The 16380-nt window shown below is 36.6% G+C and overlaps 1 long non-coding RNA gene across 2 annotated transcripts in view; it reads right to left on the reverse strand.

Moving 5' to 3' along the window:
- Nucleotides 1-16380, reverse strand: part of LOC148007690 (uncharacterized) — a 124282-nt gene that overhangs the window by 42001 nt on the left and 65901 nt on the right. Inside the window, exons 9-12 of one of the 2 annotated variants that reach the window (XR_015646712.1) lie at nucleotides 15973-16002; nucleotides 13780-13820; nucleotides 4281-4300; nucleotides 2738-2807 (exon numbers count right to left, since the gene is read on the reverse strand). This is a non-coding gene — a long non-coding RNA (uncharacterized LOC148007690). The remainder of the gene's footprint in view (nucleotides 1-2737; nucleotides 2808-4280; nucleotides 4301-13779; nucleotides 13821-15972; nucleotides 16003-16380) is intronic. The other variant, XR_015646713.1, reaches the window with a different exon arrangement.

The following is a 16380-nucleotide window of genomic DNA, read 5'->3' on the forward strand; positions in this document are numbered from 1 at the left end:
TTAACATCACTAAAATAAGACAATTTTGGTCTTAGGTGTTATTTAAATTTCGGTTCGATCCATGAGTTACATTCTTACTAGAGAAGAGTCTTAGGAACTAAATGCTCCAAATTAGAATTTTATAAACAATGCTTTAATGAATTCTCATCCACTTCTTATATATGAGTGATTTTGAAAGCCATTTTACAGTATGGAGAATAATTTCTCTAGGGAAAATAAATCTGTGAGACAACTACGGTTGAAAATGAGAGGACTACTTCGAGAAGCAATACTGTAGCTAAATAAAAATTAAATTTCAGACAATATCTATGAGCTTATGTGATTCAAAAAACTTATCAGGATATTTGTAATAATTATTTCATCCTCACATGTTTTTCTTTTTACTTTTTCCCAATTTTTATTAAATTGGATATTTCTTATTTACATTTCAAATGTTATTCCATTTCCCAGTTCCCTGTCCATCAGACCCCTAACTCCCCCTCCCCTTCTCTGAATATAGGAATACAGTAATATAGGAGTAGTCAGCAGCGGGAATCTTCTGGTTTCTGCATGTGCCAAGAACTGTACTGACCAGGTCCCACAGCTCCCTGCAACCAAATCCCTTGGGGGAGAGAGCTGGACACTCAGAAGTGTGGACAATCCTAAGAGCTCAGATAAGACAACTAATTCTTCCCACATTCCTGACCCTAGAGGAATGCCTAGCCCCTTCAGTACACGCTGGGCATAGGCACTTAGGAGCAGTCAGGGGGAGATATAGAGACAAAGTTTGGAGCAGAGACTGAAGAAATGGCCATTCGGAGCCGGCTCTACCTGGGGATTCAATCCATATACATACAGCAACCAAATCCACACAGTATTGCTTATGCCAAGAAGTGCATCCTAAGAGAAGCAAGCTATAGCTATATTCTGAAGTGCTCTGACAAAGCATGGCAAATTCAGAGGCAATTCCTTGCAGCTAACCATTGAAATGAGATTAGGGTCCCCACTGGAGGAGATAGAGAAAGGAATGAAGGAGCTTAAGGGTTTTGCAACCCCATAAGAACAATATCAACCAACCAGAGCTCCCAAAGAGTAATTCACCATCAGAAGAGTACTCATGGACAGACCCATGTCTCCACTTGCCTATGTAGCAGAGGATGGTTTTGTTGGGGACCAAAGGGTGGAGAATCCCTTGGTGCTGCCAAGGCTGGACCCTCAGTGTAGGGGAATGTCACGGCAGGGCGGTTAGAATGGGTGGATGGTTTGGTGGGGAACACCCTCATAGAAGAATGGGCCATGGTAAGGGTTAGGGGTGTTATATCCAGGAAACCTCGAAAGGGAATAACATTTGAAGTGTAAATAAAAAAAATTCAAGAAAATAAATAAATAAATAAAATGAAAGTTGAGAACCATTAGACTGTCATGTTTTATGTGTGTATAAAATCAACTGCTCATTGAATTGTGCTTTCTTTCTGGACTTTGAATTCTTATCCACTGGTCAAAAATGTATAATAATTACGTACATACATTCTGTAATATATAAAATATGTGTTTGATACTTTATATGTGCATTTTATTCTGGATTTTTCTCAACTTTACTCAAGTTGAGTTTTCTGTAATTAGAGAACATCAGTTGAACTGTGTCTACCAGTAACTTGATTAAAAATCTGTAGGTCATTTTCATAATTGTTGATTGATATGAGAGGACCCAGCCCCCTTTGTGTGGCCCTGTACCTGGTTAGGGTTTATTGGTGTGTATAAGGCATCATTCTGAACTACCCACAGGGAGCAAACTTGTAAGCAGTAGCATGGCTTCTGCCTAAGTCCCTGCTTCCATTCCCTGCCTTGAGTTAATGTCTTGTTTTCACTCCACGATAGTGTGTGACTTCAAACTTTTAAGATGAAATAGACACTTTTATACCCCAAGGAAAATATTTCTTTTACTACTGTACTAAGTATCATTTGTGACAATTCTGCAATCTAAATGTTAGACTTATAAGAAATCAAGATTACATAGAGTTTTGTGGATACTTTCAGAAGAACAAAGAATTACACCTGATGTAATGAATCAGAGAGTGAAGAGCAAAACTATATGTCTTAATAAATACAAATGTCATTGAAAGATAAAGATTACTTCCGTAGGATTTATTGCTCATAGTAACCAAAAAAGCATATAAAAATAATAGGCTAGTAGAATTCTTTCCTCTTCTTCTTAAAATATGATGACATTGTTGAAGCTATCACATATTTCGTCTGCTGGACATAAAAAATCAAGCTTTAACTAACTAGAAAATAATTTCTGTTAGCCACATTGAATACTAATATAGAGTACTATTCAATTGCTAGCAAGACATGATGATTTTTAGCTATTGAAGGACATTGCAATCTACAATAATAACATGTGAGGCAAAAGGTGAAATAGCAGTGAGACTGTTTATAGGCCTAAACAACCACTTTCTTTATTGCAGTTGAGGCTTTCTTCAAAGAGTGAGGAATCAGTCCTGGAACTGCAAACATAAATAAATGCATGCGGAGGGAACTTTTAGGTCCCAGAATAAAATCATTTGATGCTATTCTAAATGGTCAGTTTCACACACACACACAAGTACATTTTTTATTATATCCAGTAGTTTTTGCCATTCTTAGTGTTTGTTTACATGTAATTAATGTTGCATTTAGTGTTGATCATTACACAAATGAATAACCACCAGAAACTCCAAGTTCACTCCAAATCTGTACTCATCTATTGTTAAGTCACATAACTGGGCTCCCTTAGCACTGATGACTGCCTGATGAGCAAGGGTCACTTTTCCTTAGAATTGCAGCCACTGGTAAGGATACAGAGAACATATTTTGAAATAAGAGAGATAATATATGACAACGTCATTGCCAGAATTACATATATGGTTACGAATATTAATAACATTTTGGAACAAGACAAGGATGTTCATTCTTTCGCCTACTTATTATATTATTAGGAGTCAATTCAAGGGAAAGAGTGAAGGAGAAAATGTAACAAATATGGAATATCAGTGGTTAAATATGTTCATTTGAATATCATCTTATTTTATATGTAAATTTTCCTTAATTTTAAACAAGAAACCTATTGCTACTGATGGACCCCACAAAGATGACAGGATAAAAAATTAGCACAATACCCTTGGCAGGGAAGGGAGAGGCAAAGATTAAAACAGAGACTGAAGGAACACCCATTCAGAGCCTGCCCCACATGTGGCCCATACATATACAGCCACCCAATTAGACAAGATGGATGAAGCAAAGAAGTGCAGACCGACAGGAGCCGGATGTAGATCGCTCCTGAGAGACACAGCCAGAATACAGCAAATATAGAGGCGAATGCCAGCAGCAAACCACTGAACTGAGAATAGGTCCCCTATTGAAGGAATCAGAGAAAGAACTGGAAGAGCTTGAAGGGGCTCGAGACCCCAAAAGTACAACAATGCCAAGCAACCAGAGCTTCCAGGGACTAAGCCACTACCTAAAGACTATACATGGACTGACCCTGGACTCTGACCCCATAGGTAGCAATGAATATCCTAGTAAGAGACCAGTGGAAGGGGAAGCCCTGGGTCCTGCTAAGACTGAACCCACAGTGAACTAGTCTATGGGGGGAGGGCGGCAATGGGGGGAGGGTTGGGAGGGGAACACCCATAAGGAAGGGGAGGGGGGAGGGGGATGTTTGCCCGGAAACCGGGAAAGGGAATAACACTCGAAATGTATATAAGAAATACTCAAGTTAATAAAAAAAAAATAGCACAAAATAATTCAGTAAGTTTCATGTATAACAAAATTACTATTTAAGAAATCATAGAAAAACATGCCATTCACAAACCATGTAAGCACACATGCACACACACCCACACATGAACACACACACATGCAAAACGTAAAAGGGTATGCTGACAATTAAAGAAATTAAAAATATTAAAGAAATTTCAGGATAAAATTCCTCCATGGTTATGAGATAACAGAGCTATTACATTACAAAGGCATTCTTCCAAAAGCAATTCACACATTTAATGTAATCTCCAACCAAAATTTTTCATACACAATTAAAAATGTAATTGTAATTTCATATGAGAACAAGAATTTTCACTTTGGTCAAAAACAAACAGAAAAAGAAAAACAACAACACAGTAAAAGCCATGCATAATAGAACAGAATGAATTATCAGGATCCCAGATATCAATCACATTGTCCTATACAGCTGAAGTGAAAAGTCTACACACTATATCAGAAAAGTTAATACATGAATCAATTGATTAGAAATGAGGACTTACATATATTCCCACAGTGATATCTGTTGGTTTAATAAAATTTAAACATATTAATAAATTATTCTGATCAATGGGAATTGCTGCAGATAAAAGAATGAAATTACATATTTATTTACTGCCCTCCAATTCTCAACTGCAAATGTTTCAACGATTGTAGCATAAGACCCGATGTCTTGAATCTAAAAGAGGACAAGTAGGTAGTAAATTTTAACTCACTGACATAAGATAGAACTTTTAGACAGGACATTTGATATAATAAGAATAGGGTAAATATTATTAAATATATCTATAGAAATAAAGCCATAAAATGTAAGTGGCATTTTAAGCATTTATATGAAACCTATTGACTAACAAGAAAGCCATTCTTGGAGAGATTTCTCTATAAAATGAGCCTGTACATTAAAAAATATATAAAAATCTCTAGAACTGTTTTCTATTCCATATGGAAAAATAATAAACTCACATAGACAAAACAGTCCTGAACTATAAGATAACTTCAGACAGAATCACAAGTACTGGCCTCAAGCTGTACTGCAGAGGAATAACGATAAAAACTATATGGTATTTGTACAGAAAAAGACAGGTTGATCAATTTATTGGAATCAAAACGCCAGAAATAATCTTCCATACCTACGGACATTTATCGACAAAGAAACCAAAACCATATTAAAAAAAACAAAAAAAAATCTTCAACAAATGGTGAGAGTCTGTCTGATGACTACAGGTTGAAGAATGGAAATAGTTCGAAATTTATCACCTTGCATAAAACTTAAATCCAACTGGATAGTTGACTTAGTTGAAATTTCCTCTAGTACATTCAGGAAATCAGGGTTAGCTTCTGAGTAAAGGAAATTCTGGAGGATATTGGCTAAAGGACTGAATGATAAATATAATGTGCTACTCTTGATCTCTGTTTTTATATTTAATGTGATGAAAAAGAAATAAGGAGAGAGAGAGGAAGAGAGAGAGAGAGAGAGAGAGAGAGAGAGAGAGAGAGAAATTTAAAAAGGATAAATTATAAGAATCAGTAGATGATGAAGATATTTTCAACTTGATGAAATAGAGGAAATAGATCAGCTGAGAAAACATTACTAACAAGGAATCCAAAATAAAACACTGGGAATCCACAATGCTGGGTAGGATTTCTTCTTTATACTTTCTCAATTTTCCAACTCCTACAAAGCAGCAGACTGCTCAGAGGAAGCAAGGCTTTTTAATACAGATTTTGACAAATACAAATACACCGTGGTGAGAAAAGATCTCAAGGGTCCAGAGAAAAGACATTGCAGAGGACACTGAACTGTTGTTTTCAATCTTAGGGTGTCAATAGACTGAGAAAGTATTGAGGGGACAATAAAAACAGCAAAAATATTTTTGATTAAGAATTCTGGAAGGAAAATTAGGTTGGAAGTAAAAGTCCCAGAGCAGAAGTATTGCATACATGGTTATGGGAAGTGGAGTATATAATAGGGATTGAGCCAGGGGCATTGTTGAGCATTATTACCCTGGAATCAAACAGGTTTAATGTTCAGGATATCTGGCCACTAGCAGTCACAGATATGGAAGGGGGATAGATTCGGGTAGAGGACAGAGATGAAAAGAATAATGTACATCTGATAACTGAGAAAAGCTACTTTTGATATAGTTCTTTTCCAGGGAAGAGAGGAATAGGAAAATGCTACAGAGAAGTTTAAGTAAAATCCTAAACCGTTTTCTTTAATATCATTTAGGTGCTTGGTGATTGTAATGAAGGGGAAGATCAAATGAGATAAGTATTGCACTTCCAGTGCGTTGCAGTATGTGAGGAGCAGGAAGAACGTCCTCTAAATATTCTGTCCTCAGCATGTAATAGGATGCAGAGAGGGACAAGTTGATTGTCTAAGAGGATAAGATCAACATTCCAACTAAGGCACATAATGTCATTTTGGACCTTTCTGGCTTAGTTTGTTTGCAATATCTCAGAGCAATGTTTAAGTGTCAGCCCAAAAGGCGATGTACAGAGAAGGGTGTTTTCTTCACCACCTGAAGACACAATTCTTTGAAAACAGCAGTCATGTCATTGGCTCTAACCCTATGCATTCTATTATAAACTTTTGTAGGGGTTTCCATCAATCTTCCTGTTTTGTTAAAAGTTACATCGCACTATTAGCATAGAGGTAATCACTACTTCAAGGAACACTTTGCTTGTGCTTTAAAGGGAAAAAAATGAAATATGTGTCTGAGATCTAGAGGGACTATAATGAGTGACTGCCCTGAGAATATATTTTCTTACTGGAAATTTAATTTGCTGTAGATTCTTTGATTTCCCTATTATTATTTTCTTTAATTTTTCCTATCAAAAATCGGCCGATGAAACTTTCTGGCTAGCCTCTCTTGAGATGAGTAAAGAATAAAATTGTTCACACACACACACACACACATACACACACACACACACACACACACACACACACACACACACACACACACACACACAACACACAGGGGAATTGCTCAACATCTTCCCCTGAGATATGTATGTCTAAACCTTTGGGTCCCTTACTTGCTATGGTTTCTCTCTGAATACTAAGCCTTACACTGTGCTGTGTATCTCCCGTTTCCATGGTTTTCCACTTCTTATCCTTTCTGTCTCCAAATATAAATTCATTCATCTAGTGACCCATAATTGACCACTGACATGCTAGTTTCACTGGTTTCCAGCAGAGCTCAAAGATCTTTCTTTTCATCTGTAGGCTGCTAGCAGAATACTTCCTTACAGGACACTAGGATGAGGGTCTTAAAGTCCACAACAACAGTCACAAGCCTACTCTAAACAAGGCCACACCTTCTGCTACTGCCACAACTTGGGGTGAGCTTATAAAAACCATCACATTTCACTCTCTGGTCCCATACGCATATGCAAACTTTTGAGTCTCTATGGGTGATACCTAAATATAGCATAATGCAAAACACATTTAGTCCAACTTCAAAATTCCCATAGTCTATAGCAGTTTCATTAATGTTAAAAGTCTAATGTTCAAGATCTCTTCTGAGAATCATCCAATCACTTAATTGTAATTTCCAAAGCAAGACAGACAAGCAGCCGGACAACATTCAAACTCTGGATCTTCATGTCTGATGTAAAAATGGTCTCCAGACTTTCAAATCCTTTATTCTTTCTTGTCTGCAACAAACTTCTTTCTCCTGGGCTGATTCTACACCAAGTTTCTCATGAGATACTCCATGGCTCTGGCATCTCAAAAATCTTGGGGTGTCCAAGGCAGCTACAATGTTACAGATTGTGTTACAATGTCTGGGATCTACACAGAATCTAATAGACTTCTACAAAGGGCTTGCCAAAGTTCTCAGACTACAGCTCTCTAAACTGAGACTGATCCGCTCCACTGACACTGATGTTCTTGGTGATCAGCTCAGGTTACTGGTATCTCCAATATTCAGGGGTCTTTGTTGCAACTAGTCTTCACCAACAGCCTCTCATAGGCTTTCTTCATGGTGCAAAGCCACAAACCTGTTTCATGACTCCTTCAGTACTGGGCTGTCAACTACGATTGAGGTTGCACCTAAACCAATGACCTTTTCATGGTCTCTTACAGTGCCAAGGTTCAGCTCTTCTCCATGACCACTTCATGCCTTCAAAAAGAGTACCACCTGAGTGACTCTTACACATTACCAAGTACAGTTGCAGCACTACATACATGCTTGGCTATCCATGAAATACAATTTCTTTGTGCCCTCAGAAAGCACTTCCGTGAAGATTTCCCCTCAGTGATGATGGTCTATTCTTAATCACTGTTAATTTGTTATCCCCAGCTAACCAGCATCAATTGTACCATTAGCCCCTTCTATTTTTCACCCTAAAGCCAGAGCCACATGGCTGAAACTGCTATGTACTGCTGCTTAAGTGGACTGGAACATGGCCTCCCTTATTCTATTACCAGCTTTCTGTTTTCAGACTCCTTTTCTTTCTAAGCTTGGCTTTCCTGGAAATTGCTCTGTATATTGATCTTGAACTCAAAGATGTTCATGGCTCTGTCTCATACAATGTTGGGATTAAAGGCATATGCACGATGCCTGGATTTAAAATTTTCTTCAGCTAGACTATGCTTTATCACAGCCTGACCTTGCACTTAGAGATTCTTCTGGCTTTGGCTCCTGGGATGAAAGATGTCTACCACCATGCTTGGATCTAAACTGAACTAGGTAAGATCTTGACTCCAAATTGCTCAGTCTGTTATTTCCTAGAACATAGAGTTCAGGTGCATTTCACTTTCTGGTTTCCCTTTAAAACTTGAACCATCTATTTCGTTTTTTTTTTCTTTCTAAATTTGCTGCATTTGTTCAAAATGCTGTTGATGAGGCTGAACCACAGAACAAAGAATCTGCTGGGCTTTTTGAAGATTTCCTTTGTCAATGCAGTTAATATAAACCTCTTTACCTTAGCCACAGGTAGACTATGCAGACAAGGGCAAAAAGCAGCCACATTCTTCCCCCAAAATATTACAAAAATTCTTTCAAGGCTACATTCTAAAATTCTATTCCACTGAAAGCTCTTCAACCATGTCTGTACAGTTCCAATCATTCTCAGGATCAAAGTCTACTGTATACCTACTAGGACAGCCCATTAAGTCCAACTTAAAGCTTCCATTGATTTCCAAATTCCCCAAATCCTGATTCTTACAAGGAAAAAAAAGCATGGACATGCCTATCACAGCAATACCCCAGTTCCTGGTACCAACTTGTATCTTAGGGATTTACTAATGTTAACAGACACCATGACCAATGGAAGTCTGTTTTCTAATTCTTTAATCTTTTTTTTAAAATACTTCAGCCTTTATCCATCTCCCAGTCTGGCATCTGACTGTTCCTCATCCCACACCTCCTTCATTCCTCTGTTTTAAAAAGGATGTCCCTCCAGGACCACCATAACAGATCTTCCCTCTCCGTGGGCCCTCAGGTCTCCTGAGGGTTAGTTGCATCTTTTCTCACTGATTTCAGATCAGGCAGTCCTCTGCTGTATATGTGTTGTGGGTCTCATATCAGCTGGGGTTTGCTTCCTGGTTCCTGGCTCAGTGTCTGAGCAATCTCAGGTTATATGAGACTCCTGCTCTTCCTATAGGGTCACCCTCCTCCTCAGCTTCTTCCAGCTTTTCCCTAAACCAACCATGGGGGTCATCACTTTTAGTTCATTGATTGGGTATAAATATCTGCATTTAACTCAGCTGCTTGCTGGGCCTCTGGGGGGGCAGTCATGCTATGGTGCTGTTATAAGTACAGCACACAGTAGTATCAGAAATATTGACAGACCTTTGGATCTACCCTTTGGCTGTATTCAATTTGGCCTATCACTGGGCCATCTTTGTCTCATGTTCTTCTCCATTTTTGTCCCTGCAGTTCTTGCAGACAGGAACAATTCTGCACCAACTTTAATGACAGTGGGATGACAACTCCAATCTACTTACTTGATGCCCTGTTTTTTCTACTGGAAGTGGACTCTACTAGTACCCTCTCCCCACTATTTGGCATTTCATCTAAGTCCACTACCATTGAGTCCTGAGAGTCTCTCACTTCCCTGGTCGTTGGTACATTCTAGAAGTTCCTCCAACCTCCCACCTATCCTGCTTGCCAGTTTCCAATGTTTCTTCTGGCCCTCAAGACTTCAACTTTGTCCTCCCACATATCTCATCATATCTCAATCTTCCCCTTCCTGTCCCCATTCACACCTAGGTCCTTCCCTCCCTACCACTGTAATTGTTTCCTTCTTCCTCTCAAGTAGTACTGAGGCATCTTTACTTGGGCCATTTGACTTGTTAACCTTCTTGAATTTTGTGGATTGTATCCTGGATATTTTTTTTGCTAATATCCATTAAAACAAGATAAACTGAATTTAATATAAGAGAAACTGTTAAAGAACCTGGAACTTACTGCCACAGTGGGAAATTTCCTAAACAGAATTCCAGTGACTCAGACTCTAAGATCAATAATTGATGAATAGCATATCATGAAACTGTAAGGCAAAAGACATAATCAATAGGGAAAATCAGCAACCTATAGATTGGAAATTTTTTTTCACTAGTACCAAATCTGTTAGAGGTCTGATATCCAAAGTATATCAAGAACACAAGAAGCTAACCACGTAAAAACAAACAACGCAATAAAAAATGGAGTACATAACAGAGAATTCATAGCAGAGACTTCTTGAACGGCTAAGAAGCACTTAGAGAAATCTGCAAAGTTCTTAGTGAACAGGGAAATAAAAATCAAAACCACACTGAGATACTTCGTACACCAATCTGAATGGCTAATGAAAAAACGCAGGTGGTAGCACATGTTGGGGAGGGTATGGAGAAAGAGGAACATTACTCCATTAGAGGAGGGATTAGAAGCTGCTACATTCAACAATCAATAATCTAAGCTATTAAGTACGAGGATTCCATGGAGTTTGCAGACAAATAAAGAGAACTAGGAAATATCATCCTGAGGGAAGTCTCCAAGACTGAAAATGAAGTACATGGTATATACTCACTAATAAGTGAATATTAGCCAAGGCAAGTTTTATAAAGGACAAAATTTAATTGGGGCTCGTGTACAGGTTCAGAGGTTCAGTCCATTATCATGAAGGAAGGAGCATGGCAGTACCCAGGCAATCATGGTGCCGGCAGAGGTGTTAGTTCTCTATCTTCATCTAAAGGCTGCTAGCAGAATACTGGCTTCCAGGCACCTAGGACAAGGGTCCAAAACACCACACCCTCAGTTACACACCTATCCAACATGACCCTACCTTTTAATACTGCTGTTCTTGGGTGAAATTTTATATATATATATATATATATATATATATATATATATATATATATATATATATATATTATATATCATCACAGAAAGTTTTTTTAAAAGGTAATCAATAAGAGGAGACTCAATTCAGGATATGCAAACTGTTGGTAAAAGTATTAAGAAAATCCAGGATCATGTAGGTATTAATTACTCTCCTACTCTAGGTGTGATTATCACTCACTTCTGCTATACTTAACGTTATATTTATATGCAATATAGAGCTAGATTATTATGTATGAATGTATAACAGTAAAGACCACAGTATGAATAACAGAAGTAACAGTAGTAATTTAGAGAAGTAAATGTCCTATCTACCTACAGATTCTTTCCTTGTGCCCTTGCATATAACCTCAACATTGACTGTGTTATTTCCTTTGCATATACAGTTCTTTATGTATTTTGAAGTATTGAATGTATAGGGTAATACTAATTTATTCTTATTTTAGATTAAGTATTTTTCTTTTTTATAGTTTTGTCTTTTCAAAATTTACAAAAGATTGATCCAAAGTAACATAATGGGTATGTGTAAATGAGAATTTTGACTGAAACATTATTTTGTATTAATGTTTTATACAAATGTATTAATGTTAATAATGTATTAAGGCAATTTCAGTATGAAGGTGTTAGTGCAAATTTTGGATCTAGAAAGTTGTGAATAAATAAATAAATTAAAGTGAAAAAAAGAGGTGATTTGAGTGAAAATATATAGTCATGCCTTGCAATGAAAGCTGGAGATGGAAAAGTGACAGGTACTCAGTTTTCCAATGCAAGCCACTAATAAGTCAAAACATACCATCCTTGGCTCCTTATAGCAATAAGTCTATGTGTTTTCTGAAGGAAACCCAAATAATCATCTTAAAGAAAAAGATTAGTCAATATCCTCCACAAACTACTGGAGTAAACAGACTCTTTCACATAGTCCCTTGTGACAGCAAAATTCCCTACGTACAATGCTAGTTCTTCCCACTATTTCAGGAGTCTGGCAACTGAAATCATGCTTTTCCATGTACGGAACACTGTAGACTTCAAAAAAAAATACTGTTTTTCAAGTCACAATTTCAAACCCTCATATAATATTGTAAGAAGTTTTTCCTGCTGTTATTAAAATAAAAACAGGTATAATATTTCTTTGTATGTTCCTTGTTCTTGGGGGAAACTCGTGGTAATATGTGACAACCTGCACACCTTTGAAAGTAAAACATATGTAATAAAAATTTCAAATAAGTTAAATTATTTCCAAAAAGTTTAAAGTAGAATATATTGACCATGTGAAGTAAATAAATTGAACATCCATCACACAGTTTTAAGGAATTGACACCCATTTCCATCTGATGGTAATAGTCCTGAAAACTAACGATAAAACTGTGCATATATTACCAGGATGGTGTAATACTTACCTTATGTTCACTTAATTAATTCAATTGTTAATGCAAATGGAGCAGTGAAATTTCTTGCCATGTAAAGGCACCTGCCATGCTATCTTTGAGTTCTAAATTAGATATCTGTAAGCCGCAGGGAGTATACAGAACCAGTTCCCAAAAGGTACCTCCTTAAATTAACAGATACATTGGGGCATGTATATTGGTACACTTACATAAGAGTCATACATATATACACTAGGTTGTAAGAAGTATAATCAACATTTATTTAATTAATGGAAAATAATCATTAATTGTTCAAAGTTTTAGAATTTGTGTTAATTTAATATCTTCATTTCTCTGTTTTTAAAGTGCACTATAAATAATTTAAATACAGAGATCAATGATAGCAGCAAACCACTTAACTGAGAAGAGGACCCCCTTGGGGGGAATTAGAGCAAGGATTGAAAGAGTGGAAGGAGCTTGCCACCCCATATGAAAAACAATGCCAACCAACCAGAGCTTCCAAGGATTAAACCACTCTGAAAGGACTATATATGGTCTGACCCAGGGCTCCAACTGCATGTGTAGCAGAGAATAGCCTTACTGGGGCACCAGTTGAAGGAGAAGTCCTTGGTCCAGCCAAAGTTGGACCCCCAGAGCAGGAGAATATGGGGGATACAATAAGGGGAAAGTATGGGGGAATGCCTGCATGGGGGAGGGAGACAGGCTGGGGGCGTATGGACAGGAAACCGGGAAAGGGAATAACATTTGAAATGTAAGTAAAAAAATTAATCTAATATAAAAAGTAATTTTAATTTGGCATCTCAAAGATTTGTAATTGTTTGTGTAATAGTACATTTAAAAAAAAGGAGTGACCCAGTAAGTTGTCTTTGGTTGTATGTGAACAGTCAACTCTTTATTGAATTGTGCCTTATTTCCGGACTTTGAATTCTGATCCACTGATCAAAGGTGAATATAAATTATGTAGATAAATTCTGTAACTTATAAAATAAGTATTTGATATATTTTATGTGCATATTATTATTTTTGTCATGTTGACTCAAGTTGAGCTTTCTGGAATTAGAGAACATCAGTTAAAGTATGTCTACCAGTTTTCCTGTGTACAAGTCTGTGGGGTCATTTTCTTAAATGATGATTGATGGGGGAGGAACCAGCCCACTGCGTGTGGTACCTCACCTGTTTAGGGGATCCTGGTGTGTATTAGGAAGGATTCTGAACTACCCACAGGAAGAAAACTGGTAAGCAGCAACAACGCTTCTGTTTAAGCTCCTGCTTCCAGTTCTTACCTTGAGTTAATGCCTTGTCTTCTCTCAATCATGAAGTGCGACTTGAGAATTTAAAGATAAACAAAAGAAAACATTTCTTTTACTCATGCACTGAAAATTATTAGTGACAGATCTGCAATTCAAAGGTTAGGTCTATAGGAAATCAAGGTTACATAGATTGTTGTGAATACCTGCTGAGACAAAGCCTTATATCTTACATAATGAACCAGACAGTGAAGCTCAAGAATATATGGGTTATTAAATACAAATTTCAATGAAAGACAAAGATTACTTTTGTACGAGTTCTTGGTCATAAAACCAAAAAGCATCTACAAATAACAGGTTAGTGCATTTATTTTAATTCCCCTTGAAAATATTAAGGTAAGGCCACATTGTTGAATGTATCTCATATTTCATATTTCATACATTAAGAAACAACCAAGCATGAACTAATTAAAAATTGGTTCTGTCAGCTCTCTTTAATACTACATGGAAGTGCTATTCAGATTATTAGCAAGATCAAAGATAGTGATTTATTTACGTACTGCTGGACATTGCAGGCTACAATAATGACATGAGAGGCAAAATGTGCCAAAAGTACAGTACCAGTGAAACGGTCTATAGGACTAAACAACCGCTTTCTTTATCGCAATTGAGGCTTCCTTCAGAGGCTAAAAAATGAGGCATGGCACTGCAAACATACATAAAAAACATGTCGACGGACATTGTACGTCCTAGCATAAAATTATTTGATGCTATTCTAAATGGTCATTTTCACACACAAAAATATGTGTTTCAGGTTATATCCAAGAATTTGTGCTGTTCTAAGGGTTTTCTGAGAAATAATTCTGGTTGCATTCAGTGTTGGTCGATAATTAATGAAAAACCATTAAAATTCCAATTACGATAAATGTGTACTCACCAATAGTTTGATCATATGAAATTAACATCGATGGCTGCTGGATGAGCAAGTGTCAAATTATTTTTTCAGAAATATTACCACTGGTAAGGATATAGAGAACATATATTGACTTAATATAGGTAATATATAACAAAAGCCAAAATTTTAGTAAGTGGAGACATGTATTAATGATAATACTTTGGAACAAGACAAATTCATTCCATTACTTATCACAGTATTAGGGAATGCAAGAATTATCGATAGAAAAATGTTGAAGAAGTAAAATGTGATACAGATGGGAATGTTAAGTTATCTTCATTTAATATGATGTTTTTATATATATACATATATATATATATATATGTTATCCTTAATTTTCAACTAGAAATCTCTTGTTACTGTTTCACCCACAAAGTTGATAGGATTAGAGTTTAACGCAGAAAATTTGATAGTCTTCATACACAACAATGATACTACTTTAAAATGATACGACTTAAATGTCATAACAATATATTACATTGATCAGTTGAATAGAAAGGATGAATAATGTATAATCCTATATTGATACAGTCATTTAAAAAAAATGAAAAACATACTAAATGCTTCTTATTAACCTGGAAAACTGTAGATAGAAGAATGAAAATATATCTTTATCGATTACCATCTTAAACTCGACTGCAAATGGTTCAAGGACTGTAACATAAGACCTGATGGACTGACACAAAACTATAAAACCTCATTATATGCACCACATTCTCCAAGACTTAGCTATGGTTGGAAATTAATGACAGTATAAAGAAAAACATCCTATACAGGAAGAAATGTCAAAATGAATGACTGACAATTTTCTCACAATCATGTGAGGGTATCTAAATTTCTCTCTTTGTCCATAAGCTGTGTTATTATTTGGAGACAACATGGACATAAATTATAGTATAAAGATATTGAGCTGTCAGGCCAAGTTATATAGTCTGGGACATTTTTCTTTCTTAGGTTCCATAATCACCCTGACTCCTAAGGATCTCCACTGATTAAATCATAGCCTGACATTTCCCCTTCTCTAAAGCACCAGTTTCATAAATTCCAGTGACAGAGAATAATTTAGGTATATTGACTTCAAATTTCAATTTTTTATGCTGACATTGAGAATTAGAGAAAATATATCAAATTAAAAAAAACTCACATTTGAATTTAGAAGTACTGAAACATATTATCTATCAATTATAATTGGAAAAACAAGATATAGATGGAAGGTTAAGCTTTTACATAAAGAAAGGAGAACCTTAAATATTTGGAGGAAGAGTGTTACTCACCTGTAGAATAATTGCCAAATTTGTACAAAGCTGTGGAATTTGATCCATGAACGCATAGAAACAGGAAGAAAGAAAGAAGGCAACATACAAATAAACATATATGCTAACTCGACTCCCCTCACCACCTCTGAGATGGTGCTCTCCCACCCTAACCCTACATCACCAGCATTCCTCTTCCCTGGGGCATCAAGGATCTACAGGGTTTAGCACATCCTTTCCCGAGGAGGCCATACAAGGCAGAGCTCTGCACCTCATGTCCCTGAAACCAAAAATGAACCCATGTGGACTCCTTGTTTTTTGGCTTAGTCTCTGGGAACACTGGGGGATCTGGGTGAATTGACACTGTTGTACTTCCTATTGTGTTTTTTTAAAATAAAATTCACCTCAGGATTATTATTTGTGATGCAC

Source organism: Rattus norvegicus, chromosome 1 (assembly GCF_021556685.1).
Source record: "Rattus norvegicus strain SHRSP/BbbUtx chromosome 1, alternate assembly SHRSP_T2T, whole genome shotgun sequence".
Taxonomy (NCBI): domain Eukaryota; kingdom Metazoa; phylum Chordata; class Mammalia; order Rodentia; family Muridae; genus Rattus; species Rattus norvegicus.